We start from the raw sequence: 20225 nt of genomic DNA on the forward strand, positions 1-20225 counted from the left end.
ATCATCTGAAAAATAAAAATAAATTGTGATATAACAATACATAATACATCTTAACAAATAGACAATAAATAAATTTGGAGTTACCTTTTCAATCTTAGAACAAATCTCCAAATCTTCAAGTTGTTGAGGAATATCTAACGATACTCATTTTCTACCGATCCAATTTTGTGTACATATTAGAGCTTCCACAGTTTTAGGTGTCAAAGAGCTCCTAAAAGAATCAAGAATCCTCCCACCCGTACTAAATGCTGATTCAGAAGATACCGTCGACACTGGAACGACCAAAACATCTTGGGCAATTTTCGATAAAACTCTATACTTAAACTCATTTGTTTTCCACCATGCCAAAACATCAAAATTATCATCAAGTTCTTCACTAGGGTCAGATAAATATCGATCCACATCATTCTTTAACTCGAGTGAATGTTGCTCTTCTCTTCTTCGTTTGTATCTTGATAATATTAATATTGAACCACTCAAATTTTCTTCATCAATTCTGTCCATCTCCATACTCATGGACTTAGAAGTGAGTCTTGATTCAAATTGATGATGATCTTGAGCATTATCATAAAACTTGTAGTAATCATACAAACGAATTAAATAATTCTTTGTCATCCACCATCACTTTAGCCATAGCATCTTCGTAAATATTTGAAAAGCAAAATTATATGTAATCCAATTTGTAACGAGAATCGAGTACCACTGCTATGAATATCAACTTATTAATTCTTTCCAGTGAGCCCCAATATTTGTCATACGTAACTTTCATATTTGAACTCATGTTACTTAAAATAAAGTTCACATTTGTACTCCACTGAATTAAAAGTTCTCGAATACCCCAAAGTTCATGAAAATAAGAATTAGAAGTCACATATAAAGAACTACTTATCTTCCCAGTGACATCATAGAAAACGTTCAAAAACTTTACAAACACTGCAACATTTTTCCAATCATCAATGGTTGGTGGCCCTATTCTTTTGTTTCCATGATCCCCCTCTTTGAAATAATCAACATAATCTAATTCTTCCTCCTCTAATACTTTGAAAGCTTTTTCAAATTTCAAGGCATGATCAAGCATCAAATAAGTGGAATTTCATCGAGTCGCCACATCCAAACAAACAAGTGCTTTACATTTAATTTTTTCTTGTTCAACAAGATCTTTAAATTTTGTCAATCTCTTGGGGGATGATCTAACATACCTCATGGCATTGCGTACACTAGAAATGGAGTCATGCATTTCTTTAAGCCCTTCATTCACAATCAAATTAATTATGTGAGCACAACACCTCATGTGTAATATTTCTCTATCTAAGATAAGTGAATTCCAACTTCTAAGGTTCTCATAATATATGAAATAGCTATATCATTGGAACTTGCATTATCAACTCTGTGATAGAGAAAACCTTATCGATTCTCCATTCCAATAAACAACTCTCAATAATCTTGCCAATAGTCTCTCCCTTGTGGTTAGCAACTTGACAAAAGTTGAGAATTCTTTTATGCAAATTCCATTCTGAATCAATAACATGAGCGGTGATTACCATGTAATTAATATTTTGCAACCAAATCAATGCGTTAGTGATAAGGCAAACCCTCTTGGAATGACTTACTAAAAAATCTTTCAAACTTCTTTTTTTTCTTTTAATAGAGCTGAAATATATCTCTAGCAATGGTTACTCTTAATGGAGGGTCAAACTTAGGACATGCAATACTACAAAGCAATTTGAAACCCTCATTCTCTACAAATTTAAATGATAATTCATCCATAATTATCATCTTGGCACATGCTGTTCTACATCTTGTTTGACTAAATAATGAAGTAACAATATTACTACCACCCTTTCCATCCATTGAACGTTGAAAACTTAGAGTGGTTTGTCCTTTGTCCTCCACCTTATATGTGTACTTTCTACATTGATTTTTTAAGTGCTTCCATAACGTGCTAGTTCCACAAGAATTAGTATCACAAGCATACTCCTAAGAATAATAGTTGCACTTGCACCTCTTATTATTGTTCTCTAATCTTGTAAAGTGATCCCACACGGTTGATTTACTGGGTTTCTTCTTCTTAAATTCAAATTGGGTAGCTAATGGTAGTTTCGATGCATTATAATTACTAGAGCTACTTGCACATATTGTTGCACTATTGTTTTCCATCTATAAAAAGTAAAATAGGACTATTATGATACAGACATTTAACTCGATATGAACAATTAACATAGAATGCATCAAGTTAAAATATACAATCAGTTTTTGCAAGGGATATAACAAAAGGAGAAAAAACGAAAAAACTTACCCGTTATAGCGTTCCAGGAGACTAAAGAGAGAAAGACGGCGCGCGCGAAAGAAACAAGACAAAGAACGCTAGAGAATGCTATTGAATTTGAGAGGAGAAATGAATTGCAGACTGCAGAGGAGAAATGAAGTGCAGAGGAGAGGAGTCGAAATGAATTCCAGAGGAGAGGAGATGATGGCTGAGGAATGGATAGCAAAATAAAATGAATGGCAAAGGAAGGATTGCATAGTAAAATAACAGATAGGAAGGAATGAAATTTGTGTAAAAATTGCAAGAGGAGAGTACTGCCAAGAACTCACCAATAGCAGAGTGTAAGAAAGAGAAATTTCTTTCCCCACTAAGGTAATTATTGGGTTGTGAAATGTCAGTTTGGGCTTGGGTAAAAAACTAGACAAAAGTCTTTGGATATTGGTAATCATTTTTTTTTTTTTTTCGGGTTGGGTCAGGTTGACCCAATCATTTTCTTTTGGTACCCGAACCCAACCCAAATCAGATCGGGTTAAAAAAAATGGACCCAACCCAAACCCAAAATCCAACACAACCCTTATATTTCGGGTTGGGTCGGGTTGGGTTCCCGAGTTTCCGGGTTGGGTGTACACCCCTAGCAGTGGTACTCGATCTTCGTTACAAATTGGATTACATATCATTTTACTTTTCGAATATTTATGAAGATGCTATGGATAAAATGATGGTGGATGACATAAATAATTATTTAATTCGTTTGTATGATTACTGCAAGTTTTATGACAATGCTCAAGATCATCATCAATCTGAATCACGACTCACTTCTAAGTCCATGAGTATGGAGATGGACACAATTGATGAAGAGAATTTGAGTGGTTCAATATTAATATTATCAAGATACAAACGAAGAAGAGAAGAGCAACATTCACTTGAGTTAAAGAATAATGTGGATTGATATTTATCTAACTAGTGAAGAACTTGATGATAATTTTGATGTTCTGGCATGGTGGAAAGCAAATGAGTTTAAATATAGAGTTTTATCGAAAATTGCCTAAGATGTTTTGGCTGTTCCAGTGTCGATTGTATCTTCTAAATCAACATTTAGTACGGGTGGGGGGATTCTTGATTTTTTTAGGAGTTCTTTGACACCTAAAATAGTGGAAGCTCTTAGATGTACACAAATTTGGATCGGTAGAAAATCAGTATCGTTAAGATATTCCTCAACAAAGATGTGTTGCCATACCTAATGACTTATAGGTAGTAATTGTTTTATCATTTTAGGTTATACAAATTTAATTTTTTTAATTTTTTTTTTGGACCAACCAGAACCCAACCCGAAAATAGAGGGTTGGGTTGGGAAATTTTTTGGGTTGGGTTGGGTTACCAATCCAACCAACCCGAACTTTTGGGTTGGGTCAAAAAAATCCTCCAACCCAACCCAACCCGGATCATGTACACCCCCTACGCGTGGGTTAGATTCTGCAGTCGCGGTTCACTGGGCCGGTTTGACACGTGACTCACCGGAAAATTTTCTAGCTCCTCCGTTCTTGGAAATCAGTTCAGATTTTTGCCCTCGTACCAGAATTCTAGCTAGTTTCCTTCATGAATCTTGTGGAGATTCCCTCTAGATGAACATATCAAAATTTCAAACCTTGATTCACAACGGAGAGTTCTAGATCTGAAAAAAACGATTAAGATCTTACCTTACCGATTTTCTTGATCTCTCGACGGAAAACGGGACTCCGAACGCCAACATCTTCTTCTTCCTTCCAAGAAGAAGTCCTTGTCATTAGATCATGGCTGGCAGTGACTTCCGGTGGTGGTCCGATGAGATTTCTGGTGGTGGTTTTCTTGCTTTCACTCTCAAACTTTTTCTCTCTACATTTTTTCTTTCTTTGGAGAAAGGGGCTAGGGTTTCAAGGACCCCTATTATCTGGAGGGGCAAACTTACCTATTTGCCCCTCTATTAATTTTTAACCCTATTATTCTTTTACATTTATTTTTTCTTTAAATATTCGGGCTACAAAATGTGGTCTTCTCGACTAATTGTAATTTGATTATATCCCAAATAACCATCCAAGAAGCAATAATGTGACTTTCGAGCAAGTCTATCTGCATTTGATCAATGAATGAGAAGTAATTGTAATTTGATTATATCCCAAATAACCATCCAAGAAGCAATAATGTGACTTTCGAGCAAGTCTATCAAGCATTTGATCAATGAATGGGAAGGAAAAATGATCCTTACATGTTTCTTTGTTCAGTCTTCTATAATCCATGCAAATTCTCCATCCATTCACTATTCTAGTGGGGATCAACTCATTGTTCTCATTTTCCATTACTATTATCCCTTATTTCTTCGAAACACATTGAATAGGACTGACTCAGCTGCTGTTTGCAATTGGATATATTATTCCAGCATCTAGCCATTTGATAATCTCCTTTCTAACGACCTCCTTCACCATGGGATTAAATCATCTTTGTTGCTCAATGGATTTAAATTTTTCTTCCTCCGATTGTATCTTGTGCATGCATAGTGATGGACTAATTCCTTTTATATCCGCCAATGTCCAACCTATCGCCCCCTTTTGCTTCTTCAATGTTTATAGGAGCATATCCTCTTATGCTGAAGAAAATGTTGCTGAGATGATGATGGGTTGTGTCTCCTTGTCACCTAAATATGCATATTTAAGGTTATGAGGTAGTGGTTTCAAGTCCAGCTGCGACACTTCCTTAATAGATGGTTTCATCGGTGAACTCTTTCTTCCCTCACATCTAGTGACTTAAAAGTTCTGCTGAATTCACCTAAAACTGTTAACTGTTCTATTTTTTCATTCTAGTTGCTGTCTTCTTCTTGCTCACCTTCCCAACTATCCCATTCCTCAGGCTGCGGGTTGTTTTGTCAACTCATAAATTGCTAAGCATTCTTTTGCTACTACTGGATATTTCATGTTGTCTTTTAGTGAAAGAATGAGTGATTGAATGATTAATAAGAAAATGTATTATGAAGAGCAAGACTGCTCTATATATATAGAGAATACAAAAAGATATTTAAAAAATCTACCTAAAAATCGCAAACCAGTAAACAAATCAAAAACTAAATCAACTCCTAACTATAAGAAGATTTAATCACCTACTAACTGACATCAATCTAAACAAACACGTGATTTTTAGATGTTGTAAACTCCAAGCTTTTTTCTGAACACTCATCTTACTCCAATTATCTTTATGTTTAGAGGTCGATCAACCAACACCCAGGTTTTATTTTTTTCGATCATCGAAAGCTCCTCCTCTGACAGGTGCATCATCAACCAAAGCATCTTGTCGTTCATCTTCAGACTCTTCTTGTTGTTCATCTTCAGACTCTTCTTGTTGTTCATCTTCAGACTCTTCTAGTTGTTCATCTTCAGACTCTTCTAACATGCTACCAAAGATTAAATTGTTTGGTGCATTAGAAATCTGATTCACCTTCGTCAGTTCTTCCAAATTTCATTACTCATTACCAGAAAAATGAACATCTAGGCTCACAATAACACGACTAGTGTGTGGTTGAAAACTCTGTAAGCTTTGGATATAGTGTTATACCCAACAAAGATGCCAGCTTCTACCTTTTTGTCAAGCTTATCACGCTTGACCTGAGGAATGTAAGTGAAGCAAAGACACTCAAATACTCTAAGGAACTTCAAATGGTGTTACGTCCTTCACAGCTTTTGTTGAAATTCGATTTTGAAAGCACACAACAATCTTTGCTGCTTCTCTCCAAAAACGTTTTGGAAAATCCTTCTCGTGAAGCATGCATCTCATCATTTCCATTATGAATCTATTCCTCCTTTCACTGACGTCATTCTGTTGAGGAGTGTATGGTGCTGTAAATTGATGTTCAATTCTAGCCTCTTCATAAAATCTGTTAAAGGTTTCTGAAGTGTACTTCTTGTCGATCTTATAGTCTGAATCAAGCATGCACTTTTATTCTCAACTCTGGCTTTGAATTTCCAAAATAAACCCACAACTTCTAACTTTTGCTTCAGTAAGAAGATCCAACACATTCTTGTTAGATCATCAATAAAAACAATGTAATAAAGATTACCATTTAATGATGGTGTACGCTGAGGACTACAAAGTTTAGTATGAACTAGTTGCAGCTTTTTCGAGGCTCTCCATGCTTGTTTAGGAAAGAGTTGTAGAAAATAAATTTGGTCTGATACCAATTTGCAGAAAAATTAAAAGCCGCTCTGATACCAACTTGTAGAAAATAGACGCTCGCTTTGAAATTAACTCGTTTAGATAACTCTCACGAAACTTTGAAGGAGGTGTCGAGAGGGGAGAGTCAAGGAGACAAAGAATTCTCAAAAGCCTTTTTCTATGACTCTCGGCATTGCTCCTTTCTTGCTCTACTTGCTCCTTGATCTGTGCTCTTTGTTCTTTGTTCTTTGCTATGATATTAGAATGAGGTAAAGCCTATTTCTCTTTGTTCTTTGTTCTTTGCTATGATATTAGAATGAGGTAAAGCCTATTTATAAATTTTTCTAACGCTAAAAATGACCATAATTATCTACGTTTTCTTCCCACATTCTCTCACCCATAAGTCACTCCTTTCCTAAAATAGGTATGTCTTTTTTACTGAATTTAAAAATAAAAAATAATAACCACTTCTTATTTTTTTTCTCTCTCATTTAAGTTTATTTCCAACAAAACTTCCTCATAAACTTAAATGTTCATATTCAATGATTCCACATGCGTCGTTTTTGTTTTCTCGAGCTCAGTCGTGGTTTCTTCAATTTTCTCTTCTTTTCCTCGAGTGGCAAAATGAGGTTGTCTTCTCTGATGAGACTTCATTTGGATCTTCTCGAGAACGGCCCATCTGAGACACCGACTCTTCATTTCTCCCGTTGATATGAACTACGACTAAGGAATTTCCATACCTCAAGGTCCAATTACAAGGACGAGAGCTAAGAAGCTACAACAAACCTTATACAGTTATATTCAAGCTATGGTGAGTTCATCAAAGGAAATTCTAGAAGACGTTGGAGACCTCCCTTATATGTTGTGCAAAGTTGAGCTTCAAGAAAAGGATGAATTAAATGCACTTTATGTTGCATTTAATGAACTCCGCTGAATTTATGAAACTAGTCTAAGGATGAGTCAATAAGCACATTTTATTAATTGCATTATTTAATTATAGTTTAAATATTTGTCTGTGCTAGTTTTAAACGTAGGAGTTAAGGTTATATTGTAACCCACCTAGGTTACTATATTTCACCATTAACTAGCCATTTTAATAGGGAGGTTATGGGTATTTTTGAGTATTTTTCATTTACTAGCCCATTTAATTTGGGAGTTATATATCGCATAGGTTAAGGTTCTGAGAGCTATATAAAACCTTCTTTTTTTTTTTTTTTATTAGACATGGAATTAAGAATAAAATTTCTATTTTAGCTTTGTTGAAAGCTAAACTTTCTTTGCAAATTCTTGTGTTTAGAACTTGCATGTAGAGTCATTCAAGTGGTATTGATCAAACCTCTTGTGAAGTGATTCGAATCACGAGTTTAGAAACGAGTTTTCTTTACTCTTGATCTTGATCATCAAGGTAATCCGTTCCATACTTTCCCTTGGGTTGATTTTCCATATCACCCGTTCTCAGCCACGCTGGACTTAGATGTCATAGCTTCATTCACTTTACTTAATTCCCTTCGCAAGTCCACAACGACATTTTTCACTTCCATTTTTTCTTCCTCCATTTCAGCTTTATTACAAGTGATTATCTCAATCGTGTGTCGTAAACTCACTGCCTCCTGTTGGACTCGATTTAGATTCACATCAACTGAATCTCTCTGTTGAGTTAACATCTCTACATCTTTCTCCTTCATTTTCAAATCTGAGTGAGCCGCCAACTCTTCAATACCCTACCAGATTCATCCAATAACCTCTTAACAAAATTCTTCTCTTTCAACCGATTCCGATTCATAATCTCACTCTCCATCTTTTCAGCTAACAGCTTCTTGCATTTCACCTTCAAATCCTCTATCTCTTCCAAAGCCCTTCTCTCATTCTTCTCCATTTCAATCATCTTCTTTCTCAAATCTCCTATTTCCTCAAGCAATTCATCGGAATTAGCTTTAATTCCATCCCTCTCACAACAAACATTCATCCATTTCTCCCTTTCTTCCTCAACTTTCCACACAAGCCCATTATCCTCATCTTTCAATCTCCCAATCTCCCAATCTCCACATTCTTCAATCTCTCACTCTTAACTAACCTACAAATCCTATCTCTCACTTCATCCATTTGACTCTATCTCTTCTCGTCGACATTCTTCTTCAAGTCGAGCTCCAAACCCTCTTTAGCCTGAACTGGAGCTCCAAACTCCTTTCTCTTCTCGTGTGTCTTTTTTTAAAAAGCGCTCGTTCAACGATTTCAACGTCTGCAACTGAGACTTCTCCACAGATTTATCCACAGCAGTTTTGGATTGTTGCTTTGAATCTCTGTTCTCCTCCTCATGATATGGTAGTTTCTTTGGCTCGTTCGTTGATCGTATGGGCTTCTTCTTCGTCATTTTTTGGGGATTTTCAAGGGAATTTGAAGGGATTACAGCTTGCATTTGAACCATCTGTTTCTCACGTTCAATTCGCACTTCTGCCATCCTTTCTCTCAATTCCATTCTCTTTCTTATTTCTTCCTCAAATTCTCTTAACCGCCATTGAAGCTCTCTCTCATCGAGCTTGGGCTCTCTGTTATTCGGTTGTTCATCTTTTTGTCATTTTCTCATTTCTGATACCGCGATTTCACCAAATCTGTTGCGTATCACCTCATTTCTGATAGTTTCTACCACCTCAAGACTACCGCCATCATCTTTTGCGCCGCCGTCTCCTTTTGTGTTCGGCTCTCTGTTTTGAGCCATCAAGAGGATGCCTCCACTTTTTGCGTCATCCAAGGCCATGTTGATGGTTTCTTCCACCTTTTCTTCGACTCGACAATCTTTGCATAATAACCCATTCTATCACAATTGTAACATTTGTTGAAGTTACAATTATTTGCATAGTGGCCAAATTTCTGACATTTAAAGCAGTGGACGTTGGAATTGTATCCTTGATTGCGTCCTCTTCCACGCCAATTTGCTTGGCTCAACAGTCTCTTCTCCTAGTAGTTTTCTTCGTAAGTGTTGCCTTGACCACCTCAACCATTCTCGCGACTTTCATGACCTCTACCTTGAAAATTTTGAGAGTAGAGTGCCTTTTCATCCTTTATCGATGCCTTCGTCTGAAGCGCTTGATCGAGTGGCTCCTCCTTCTTTTTCTTACGTTGATCGTATGCCTCGAGAGAACCGGTGAGCTCATCGACTGTGAACTTTGCTAGATCCTTCGACTCTTCTATGGCACATACGACATTCTTAAAGTTGTCGGTTAACGATCTAAGGATTTTCTCCACCACCCGCGTCTCAGGTAACATTTCTCTGTTTCGATTTAGCTGATTCACCACGGTCTGTACACGTGTAATATAGTCACACATTTTTTGACTCCTTCATCTTCATGCTCTCCAACTCGCCACGCAGAGTTTAGAGACGCACCTACTTGACTCGGTCGGTTCCTTTGAACACCTTTTCTAGAGTGTCCCACGCTTCTTTTGAAGTAGTTGCCCTTGCAATCTTCTCAAAGCCCGACACATCAACAACTCAGAACAGAATGTATAATGTTGCCTTATCCTTTGATCGTAATTCCTTTAGCGTGTTATTTTGCGCTAAAGTATAACCCGTGGTATCAATCGGTTCTTCGAAATCGTCTTTGACCACCTCCCATGCATCTTGCGAACCGAGAAGAGCTTTCATTTGGATGCTCCAATTCTCGTAGTTCATCTTTGTCAATCATAGTAGCGGCATTTGTCCCATCATGTTCGCCATCGGCTTTGATACCAATTTTTAGAAAATAAATTTGCTCTAATACCAATTCATAGAAAAATTAAAAGTCGCTCCGATACCAACTTGTAGAAAATAAATGCTCGCTTTGAAATTAACTCGGTTAGATAACTCTCACGAAACTTTGAAGGGGGTGTCAAGAGGGGAGAGACAAGGAGACAAATAATTCTCCTTTTTCTATTACACTTTCTACACGGCTCCTTTTTTGCTTTACTTGTTCTTTGCTCTCATATTACAATGAGAGGGAAAGCCTATTTATAAGTTTTCCTAACACTAAAAATGACCATAATTATCCCAGTTTTCTCGTCCATAAGCCACTTCTTTCCTAGTATGGCTTTTTGACTGAATTTAAAAACCAAAAATAATAACAGCTTCTTTCTTCTTTTTTTTTTTTCTCTCTCTCTCTCATTTAAGTTTATTTCGAACAAGGGTTGCCTATGTTGCTTCCCAAAATTACAAGCACGACAAAGATGCATGCCATCATAAATGTCAGCGAGTTCTTCTACCAGCTTCTTTGACTGTATCTGAAGCAAACCTCGATGATGAAAGTGCCCAAGTCTTTTGTGCCAAATCTTAGTGGCACTAGCTCTGGATATAAAGGCCATCGGATTTAGAGCAAAGCTTTTTCCTTTCATTTTGACATTAAACAAGTCTTTGGCACTCGCATCTCTGATCAAGCACTGCTTATTCTCAAACAACACTTTATAGCCTGTATCAAGTAACTGACCAACGCTTAAGAGATTTTGATCAATTTTAGGTACAAATAAAACATCTGGAATAAATTTTGTACCTTCATAACTTGTTTTAGCTACTGTGTCTTTTCCTTCAACTTTCAAGTGTTCACCATTGCCAATCCTTACTCTCTTGACTTCAGTGTCTCTTAATTCTTCAAAAAACTCCTTGTCATATGTCATATGATTTGTGCACCCACTGTTAATTAACCAGCTCTCGCTTGATTCTTTGCCTGAGAAACAAGTGACCACAAACAATTGATCTTCTTCTTCTTGATCAACTACCTGTGCATCTACTTCTTTCACCTGTCATTTGACTTTGCAGATCACAGTTTCATGTCCATGTTGATTGCATTTAGAGCATTTCGCGTTAGGTCTTCACCAACACTTGTATGGTGGATGACCTTTCGTCTCATAATGACGGCAAGGTGGATAGAATTTTTTGGAACCACCTCCTTTTTTCTTCTGATAATTGGCAAATGAATCTTCATTCGTCGATTGATTTTTGAAAATTTTCTTGTTTTTATACCTGGTGTTGTCTTGATGATTAATTGGTAAGGCACCTTCAATCACCCCTTCTTGCCTCATAGACCTCCTTTCCTCTTGTGCTTGTAAAGCGTTCAAGAGCTATATAAGAGATATCTTTGACAGGTCTTTGGTGTTCTCCAGAGTAGTAATGGTGGCTTCAAACTTCTCTAGAAGAGTGACTAGCAGCTTTTCAACGATCTTGGAATCATTTAATACAGAACCAAGCAATCTCACCTTGTTGGCAATGCTGAGAAGTTTTCCAGAGTACTCTTTCACCGACTCAGACTCCATCTTCTACAACTCGAAATCCCTAATCAAATTCAAGACTTTCATTCCACGAATCCTCTCATCTTCTTCATATTCAGCCTTGAGATAATCCCAGATTTCCTTTGCTATTTTAAGGGACATTATTCGCATGATGATCATTTGAGATACAGCTGCAAATAGGCAAGCTTTTACCTTTGATTTTCTTGTCTTCTTGTCCTTCTGTACTTTGATTTGTGCTCCAGTAGAATTTGCTGGAACTGGAGGGACCTCGTAATTCTCTTATATTGCTTCCCAAAGATCCAAAGCCTCCATAAAAGTCTCTATACGAACTGCCCACATTTGATAATTGTCTCCATCGAAGACTGGTGTTGCAATAGCTGAAAAACTGAATTCTCCTTCCATCTTGATCTCACAGATCCCTTAAGAAGACGACTCTGATACCAATGGTTAGTGAAAGAATGAGTAATTGAATGGTTAGTAAGAAGATTGTATTATGAAGAGCAAGAAGGTTCTATATATATTATATATATAGAGAATACAAAAAGATATTTAGAAAATGAACTTAAAAATCTGCAGAAAATTTGGTAACAAACTAGTAAACAAATCAAAAACTAAATCAAATCAAAATTAAAACAACTCCTAACTATGAGGAGATTTAATCAAATACTAACTGACAGAAATCTAAACGAACACGTGATCTTTAACACTGTCATTGTTATTAAATTCGACTTTTTGGTCGCCCATTCTTAATATTATGGTTCCCTTGTATACATCTACTAGTGTCCTCCCGGTCTTTAAAAATGACATCCCCAAAATAATTGGTACATCACGGTCGGTTTCATAGTCTAAAATAATAAAATCTGCTGAAAATATGAATTTATCCACTTGAATTAAAATGTCTTCAATCTTTCCTTTGAGATAAGTGATGGACCTATCGGCTAGTTGTAAGGTGACTGTAGTCGGTCTAGCCTCTCCAATTCCTAACTTCTTGTAAATGGATAGAGGCATTAAGTTGATGCTTGCTCCTAAGTCATATAATGCTCTACCTATCTCCTTTCATCCAATTGATACGGGAATAGTGAATGAACCTAGGTCTTTCTCTTTCAGTGGGATCTTGTTTTTCAATATTACACTATACTCTTCATTTAGTGACACCACCTTGAATTCTTCAAACTTTTTTCTATTAGTGAGCACATCCTTCAAAAACTTCACATAATTTGGCCTTTGCTTTATTAAAGCCTCCACTAGTATAATGTTTATAGAAATTTTCTTTGAAATGTCCATAAACTTCTCAAAATGGGCTTCCTCTTTCTTTCTTTTGATTCTGTGTGGAAAAGGAGATGCTAGTGTGTATGTTCTGCTCTCTTGTCCACTCGTTGCTGTTGTTTGCATTTTAGGCGGCTTCTCAGTTTTTGCATAATCCTTGTTGTGTTCTTTCTGTACAGCAGCTTCCTCATTTCTCTGCTGTGTATCAGCAACTTCTTGGGAATGGCTATCACCGTGTTCTGCACTTTTTTCTCCCCTGCTGGGTATTTTTTCCACTTCTCAACTCTATTGCTTGACATTGCTCTTTGTCTTCTCTTTTTGGTGCTTCTTTGTCTGCTGACAGCTTCTCGAGAGGCCTATTTCGTAACTCAGTTGCTAATTGACCTACTTGAACTTCCAAATTTTGCAATGAGACTTGTTGACTTTGAACCACGGCATCATAATTGGCTATATATTCCTTTATTAGGCTCTCAAGAGATGTTCCTGATATGTATTGAGCTTGACTAGTTCCTTTCCCTTGGATGTTGACTTGTTGAGAACTATATGCCAATTGATTTTGTAATCCAAAACCCAGAGGGTAATTTGCTTTAGATGACATTTGTTGGTTGTATGAGCCATGTCCCTTCCATGAGAAGTTTGGATGAGTTCTCCACCTTGGATATATAAGTATTTGAGAATGGATTATTTTTTGGGTTGCCTTGACTAGTTTGATTCCCCATATAAAAAATTGAGGTCGGATTGCTTGGACATTGATCAAAAGTGTGTTCCTCTCCACAATATACACAAGATTCGGCTGCTGCCTGGTTCATTACAGTAGCTGTATGGTGGTGCTTTGATCATGGAGTCTTGTCCCAATGCTAGATTTTGTAAAATATTAATCACCGAAGCTAGTTGAATATTATAGAGGAAAAAACATTAACTTCAAGTACCCCTCGAGTCTTCTTTCCTGGGTTGCTTCTCAAATCGGCCCATTGACAGTTGTTAGATGCTATTCTCTCTAAAATTTCATATGCTTCATTGTATTTCTTTGACAAAATAGCTCAATTGGCGGAAGCATTAACTACTTGTTTAGTAGCAATATTTAATTCATTGTAAAACGTCTCCATTTGTATACAATGAGGTAATCCATGGTGAGGACATTTTCTAAGCATCTCCTTAAATCTCTCTCACCCTTCACTTAGTGTCTCATCTTCAAATTGTTGAAAAGCGACAACCTCATTTCTGAACCGTACGTTTCTAGTGGGAGAGAAATACTTGATCAAAAATTTCTTCTCTACTAGACTATTCCAAGCATCAATTGTTCCCGATGCTAAGGTATTCAACCATGATTTAGCATCATCCCTCAATGAATAAGGGAATAAGCTCAGTCTAATCATGTCTTTATCCACTCCTTGAAATCGAAACGAGTCACTAACTCTCGAAAATGACTTTAGGTGTAAGTGAGAATCTTTCGACGGTAGTCCATGAAATTACCCAATGGTTTGCAATATTTGAAACATCATGGGCTTTAGCTCAAACGTGGTTGCTTGTATTTTGGGTCTAGTAATGCACGAATTTAGCTCTTCCACAGTTGGGTGTGCATATGCTCGGATCATTCATTCTCTATCATCTACTAAATGAATGGCATTAGCAGTAATTCTTTCTTGATTAGCCATCATCGCTGGATTTTCAAACTCCCGGTTCAGCTGGGCTCCAAATTCTATTTGCTGTATATTTTGTTCTTTCATGTTCTTTTTCTCCCTCAACATTTGTTTAAATGTTCTCTCTATTTCAGGATCCAAAATAAATTCCAAACTCGTAGGTGGGTTCATACACAAAATTCTGCATTAGTAAGCTCAATTCTGCAACAGTAAACTCAACAATAGAAAATTTAGCTTACTATGGCTTCTTTTTGGCTCCAACTCACAAAAATATACCACAAGTAAAATAACCAAATTAGGTTCCCCAGCAACGAGCCAAAAACTTGATCACTTGTGGATGTATATATTAAAATGATGTAAAATTCACAAGAATAAATTCAAGTATACACTATCACATAGCAAGTAATGAGTAAATTATTGATTCTACAGGGAACATATTTTTTTGGTTAATTTTATGATTGAAAATTAAGTGAGTTTTTGGGTAACATTCAAATGAGTGTTGGTGATCTTTAACTAATTAAACAAAACTAAAGCAGAGTGCCATTGCTGTCGAAAAGTAGAATGATGAGAAAATCAACTAGAATGAGGAAGGTTTGGCTAAGAGATATTAAATAGATAAGTTGTTGAGGTTTGTGGTAGATTTTTTTTCCTTTTAATAGATTCCGAAGCCCACTTACAAGGGTCATGCATGATGATTATTTTCATAATCGTTTGTAATTTCTATTAAACAAGGCTCTAGGAGAAGAATTATTCCTAACCCTTCTATTACCTTTCAAGTTTCCTTGCAATGGAACTAGAGTATTAAAGAGGATTTCATTGCTCCCTCTCTTCTCGCGAGAATAAAGAACAACTATGTATATAAAGTAGCTAATTAAACACACATGTAAATTATTAACAACAACTCTTGAAAAAACTAAAATCATACCATCAACATACTTAAACTATATAAAACTCTTTCGCCTCCCCTATAAAGTTTAGCTATCCATACAAACTAAATTAAACAGAGAAACCCACATCACAATCGTATAAAATTGATAGAATAAGAAAAGAGAGTAAGGAAATAGAGAGTTATCCAGCTTTGTTGCTGTTCTTCAATGGAAATTGCTTTCCCTTGAGCTCTCACGTCCACCTCTTTGCCCTAGTCTATCCTTCTTGGTCTTCTTTTCCTTTTGTCGTCAACAATTATTGGATTAGAGTTTTTCTTCTTCTTCTATGGTTTCACAGCAATTCACAGCAGTAGAGGCTCTGCTGTCTAATCCGATCTTTCTCTCCCAAAATGCGGCTCCCCCTTCTTGGTCTTATTTTTCCTTTTATATTGAGCATGAGTTCCCATTTAGGGCTAAAAAGAAATAAGTTGTCCACATAAGATGTTCATCATTGGGTAGTCAATGACCCACTTGGATTGCTGATGTGGATTTAAAATTTCCATGTCATCCCCGTTTGTTTCCAGATTTGAAACTTCATCATGGTTCAGCATAAATGTCTGAAATTTTACCACATAACTCAATTAAACATACAATTAAGATCGATCTATGTCAAATCATATTCTCTTTATGTTGGGCCATAATAAACAGTTTCATGCTAACTAATTAGAATAAATGGGGTAATAAATGAGAAAATGGTGAATAAGAGTGCAACATTAACTATAAAAAGACTTGATATGACTCTACTTTTGGAGAGTTATCACTCCACGTTCAGCTTCGTCACAGATCTTATAGATCCCACCAAACAGAACCTATAGGGACAATAATTGTGATATTTGATGAAGTTTCAAGAGATATATGAGTTGAAGAAGTTTTTGGAAACCCACAAAACATTACCATGGCCAACGCACTCGATTCCTTCCTCTCCAAGCTTTCGACCCCTTCTTTCTTTCTCTAATATCGCGTTGAAAATCCCCCAAGTAAACTGCTTAAAATCTCTTATTGTTTCTTCGTCGGCATGCACGAGAAGGTCTCAAACATCCCTCTCAGTCTCTCTGCGCTTCCTCTCTCATTTGCCTCTTCTCTCCCTTAAACCAATCATTGCCCCTCTCTACCCCAAATCGAGCTACAAATTCAAGAATTTGGAGCCATCTAGTCGCCATCTGTCTCTGTTGTCCTTATTGCTGACACACATTGTACCATGCTACAAAAACACGTTTTTCTCTTTTTTTTTTTTTAAAAAAAATATATATATATTATATAATAAGTATTATTTATTTCCGTCTTGGTCAACTAGGTATTACAAATCATTCCCTCCTTTTAATAACTTTTGTCCTCGAAAGTTCCTCGGGTACTTGGTTCTTATCTTGTTCTCTTGTTTCCAAGTAATTTCTTTAGGCCATTTTATCGGTGTACTTTAACCAAATCTGATTCTCTTGTTTAATAGAGTTTTCATACACATTGGAAAAATATGCATGGTTGCTCTTAGTAACTTAAGTCTTGTTGCCGAGGTAGTGTTTGTAATTGATGGTGTGCAATTGGGTCAATGGTATACTTTCTACGCATGAATATGTGGAAACCATTGTGGACGACAACTAGCGTTAGTGCTATGGTAGCCTATTCGCTACTGATCCATGCATTTGAAGATCCTAAGTGTCTAATAAACAAAGTCTCAACTTTCCTCTCTTCCCAACCTCAATCCTTCTCTCAAAGGGACAACTTTAAGGAATATATGATCTCCTATTTCAAATTCGAGTTCCTTCCTTCCGGTGTTTGCATATTTCTTCTACAATTCCAACGTAAGGGAGTATCCATGTTCGGCTCTATGAACACTGGAACATCATGTCATTTTCTATCTCCTCTAAGTATCTTCATGTCCACTTTTCTATTAAATGGGTGGATTTTCTAACATGAAGTGTGCCGACTTCGCTAGTCGATTAATGGTGACCTAAATCACTATGCAACATTCCTTCGACTCTAGGATGCTCGAGGGATGCGATAATTCTGAGGGTCTTTGTCTTGGTGTCATAATTCCTAAATTTGAGACACCCTTACTTAGACCAATCTAGGTCACTAGATCAGTTAGAAATCATATGGCTACCAATCTAGACAATAAAATCAAAGTGACACCTTACCAATCAAGGTGAGGGTCGTGAGCTCGGAACATACTAAAAGATAGGAGGTACTAGATGATTTTAGGCACAGGTAAGCTGGCTCAGTTCTTTCCATGAAGTGGCACTTAGACATTAGGGTGTCGAGTCTGACTCATGATCTTATTCGTGCTTATTATCAAAATCAGTTCAATATGCTAGTTTCAACCTTAGAGAAATACCTTGATCTTAAGTTTATACATCATACATCATACTCTAGAGAAGTTCAACTTGGGTATGAAGTTTGATGATTTTCTCCTGTAATCATTTCTTGTTGTTATATAAAAAAAAAAACTTTGTTCTATTATGCTCCTTCAAGCAGTTTCTAATCATCTAGCGCCTTCTCATGTTGTACCTGAGCAACAACACTTACTCTAGCCCCTATGGCTATCGCGCACGATCCATTCACTCTTGCCTCAATCAAACTTCTCTCAGATATCGCGTAAGGGCAAGAGTGTTAAGCAAGTTATTTCTATACCCTAAAAAGTAATTTTAAGGAGTTAAGGCCTTTAATGAAGAATTGAAAAGGAAAATGTATGCTAAAAGGAAAAAAAAAAAAAAAAAAGTCATTTTTCCAATTTCTAAGGAACTTTATGGATTTTTAATTCTTTATCTAGAAGAAATCTCAAGATGGTCAAGAAGGAAAAAAATGAACGGAAAATTCTTTAGAAAAATTATGAATTTTTCAAGAAAAATAATAATAAAATATTCAAAAAGTGACAAATTACCAAAATACCTCTAAAATTATGGATATTTACGGATATACAATTTTACTCACAATTAGAACCTTTGCAGTGACCTCCTTCATAAATTCCATCGAATCTCAAAATTCAATCATTTGATCTTCTCCAAAATTGGACACAATCTAGAACGTTCACAGATCACCAAATCCAACGATCATAATTTAAATTAGAAGTCAGTAACTCCTGATTGGAGAGAATATTTTGGATGGACTATCTAGAAAATTCAATCTCCAAATCACGATAATTCTGGAGGTTTCAACATCGGTGGAAGCTTCCCCTGTGATGTCTAAAGTTGGGGCTACAGTATGAAACAAGAATTGAGGAAGGTCGAGCTCCCAATCGTAAGCAATAAGCGTTTAGATTTGGGTCTCTATCTCTCGAATTTCTTACAAATTCGATAGCAATTCTCTACAATTTCCCTTCAAACTTGTTCCTACAGTTTCTAAACAAGATTACCTACAAGTTCTATGAAGAAATCGAGTGCTAAAAGTGCCTAGAAATCATTCCCCCAATCCAATTTGCCATTAAAGTGCTTCAAGAAATACTTAAAAATCAAATCCGATGATATAGGATATTTTTTTCGAGCAAGGAAGATCCCAATAAGTTTCTCCATCTCCAAAGAGTATTTTCATAGAAGACCACGAAGAGAAATAACCTCAAGAACATGTCCAATGGAAGAAAATTTGTTTCGGGTAGAATTTGGGGGTAAGTGTCTAATTCCTATCTACGGTCCCTTTTCCTTCAAATTGAGAATTTCTTTAGCCTCAAAGGAAGAAGTTGAGTAAATATGATGAGGGAATTGAGAGCTAAAACGTCGTAGGACAAGCTGCCAAAGATAACGAAAATTTGGTGTTTTAGGTAACTTTCAGACCGAGAACAATTCTCCAAAATTGGGGACACACACTCAAAGTCGTTCTTCCAAACCAAATCCTTTAGCTTGAGGAAAGGACAAGGAAGAGATTCCATGAAGAAATAAAGCTTGGAAAACCCTTAGAATCGGCTACCTAATAAGAAATCCCATGTTTTAGCTCTGGCGACAAAACTGATTTTGGACGAATTTTGGAGGCGAATATCCTAGGCTACAACCAACAAGAAGGTAGGAAATCAATCCATAACTCTTTCTTGTAACATCATCTTTAAGTTTCATGAAGAAATTGATATGAACCATGACCAAGGAATTTCCATACCTCATGGTTCAATTACAAGGATGAGAGCCAAGAAGCTACAACAAACCTTGTACACTTATATTCAAGCTATGCTGAGCTCATCAAAGGAATTTCTAAAAGACATTGGAGACCTCCCTTATATGTTGTGCAAAGTTGAGCTTCAAGAAAGAGATGCATTAAATGCACTTTAAGTTGCATTTAATGAACTCAGTTGAATTTATGGAACTAGTCCAAGGATGACTAATAAGCACATTTCATTCATTACACTATTTAATTATAATTCCAAGGTCTATACGTGCTCTAAATGACCTACTACTTTGTCTATTCTTAAGGACATGAAGATATGTTTGAGATTTCAAGTTAATTAGAACATCTTTGGAACCTAAACTAAGTTAGGGCCCAAGAATGACCTAAAGGAAAACACCTCAAGACTCTTCTAGAACCCTCTAAAGAATTCATTATGACTTTGTGAGTTTCTAGAATAACTCAAGCTTATGATGAGTTCATATGTTTATGAATGCAAGTTACAACTTGTGCCTCAAAGAATTATGAAACTTAAAAACTTACCAGATTAAGAACCAAGAACAATACCACAAAAGCTCTAAAATTACCAAGGTAAGAAGAATGCTAGGTACAACTCAA

At 36.4% G+C, this 20225-nt stretch overlaps 1 long non-coding RNA gene and 1 other non-coding gene across 2 annotated transcripts in view; one reads left to right on the forward strand and one right to left on the reverse strand.

The window, feature by feature from the left end:
- Positions 1–5547: 5547 nt before the first annotated feature.
- The window catches only part of LOC111469353, a 78494-nt gene continuing 63816 nt past the window's right edge, over positions 5548–20225 (reverse strand). Inside the window, exon 3 of the long non-coding RNA XR_002714857.1 lies at positions 5548–5604. This is a non-coding gene — a long non-coding RNA (uncharacterized LOC111469353). The remainder of the gene's footprint in view (positions 5605–20225) is intronic.
- LOC111469362 lies at positions 14084–14189 on the forward strand. The gene has a single exon (XR_002714864.1). It is a non-coding gene; the product is annotated as a Plant small nucleolar RNA R71 (small nucleolar RNA).

Source organism: Cucurbita maxima, unplaced genomic scaffold (genome assembly GCF_002738345.1).
Source record: "Cucurbita maxima cultivar Rimu unplaced genomic scaffold, Cmax_1.0 Cma_Scf00039, whole genome shotgun sequence".
NCBI lineage: Eukaryota > Viridiplantae > Streptophyta > Magnoliopsida > Cucurbitales > Cucurbitaceae > Cucurbita > Cucurbita maxima.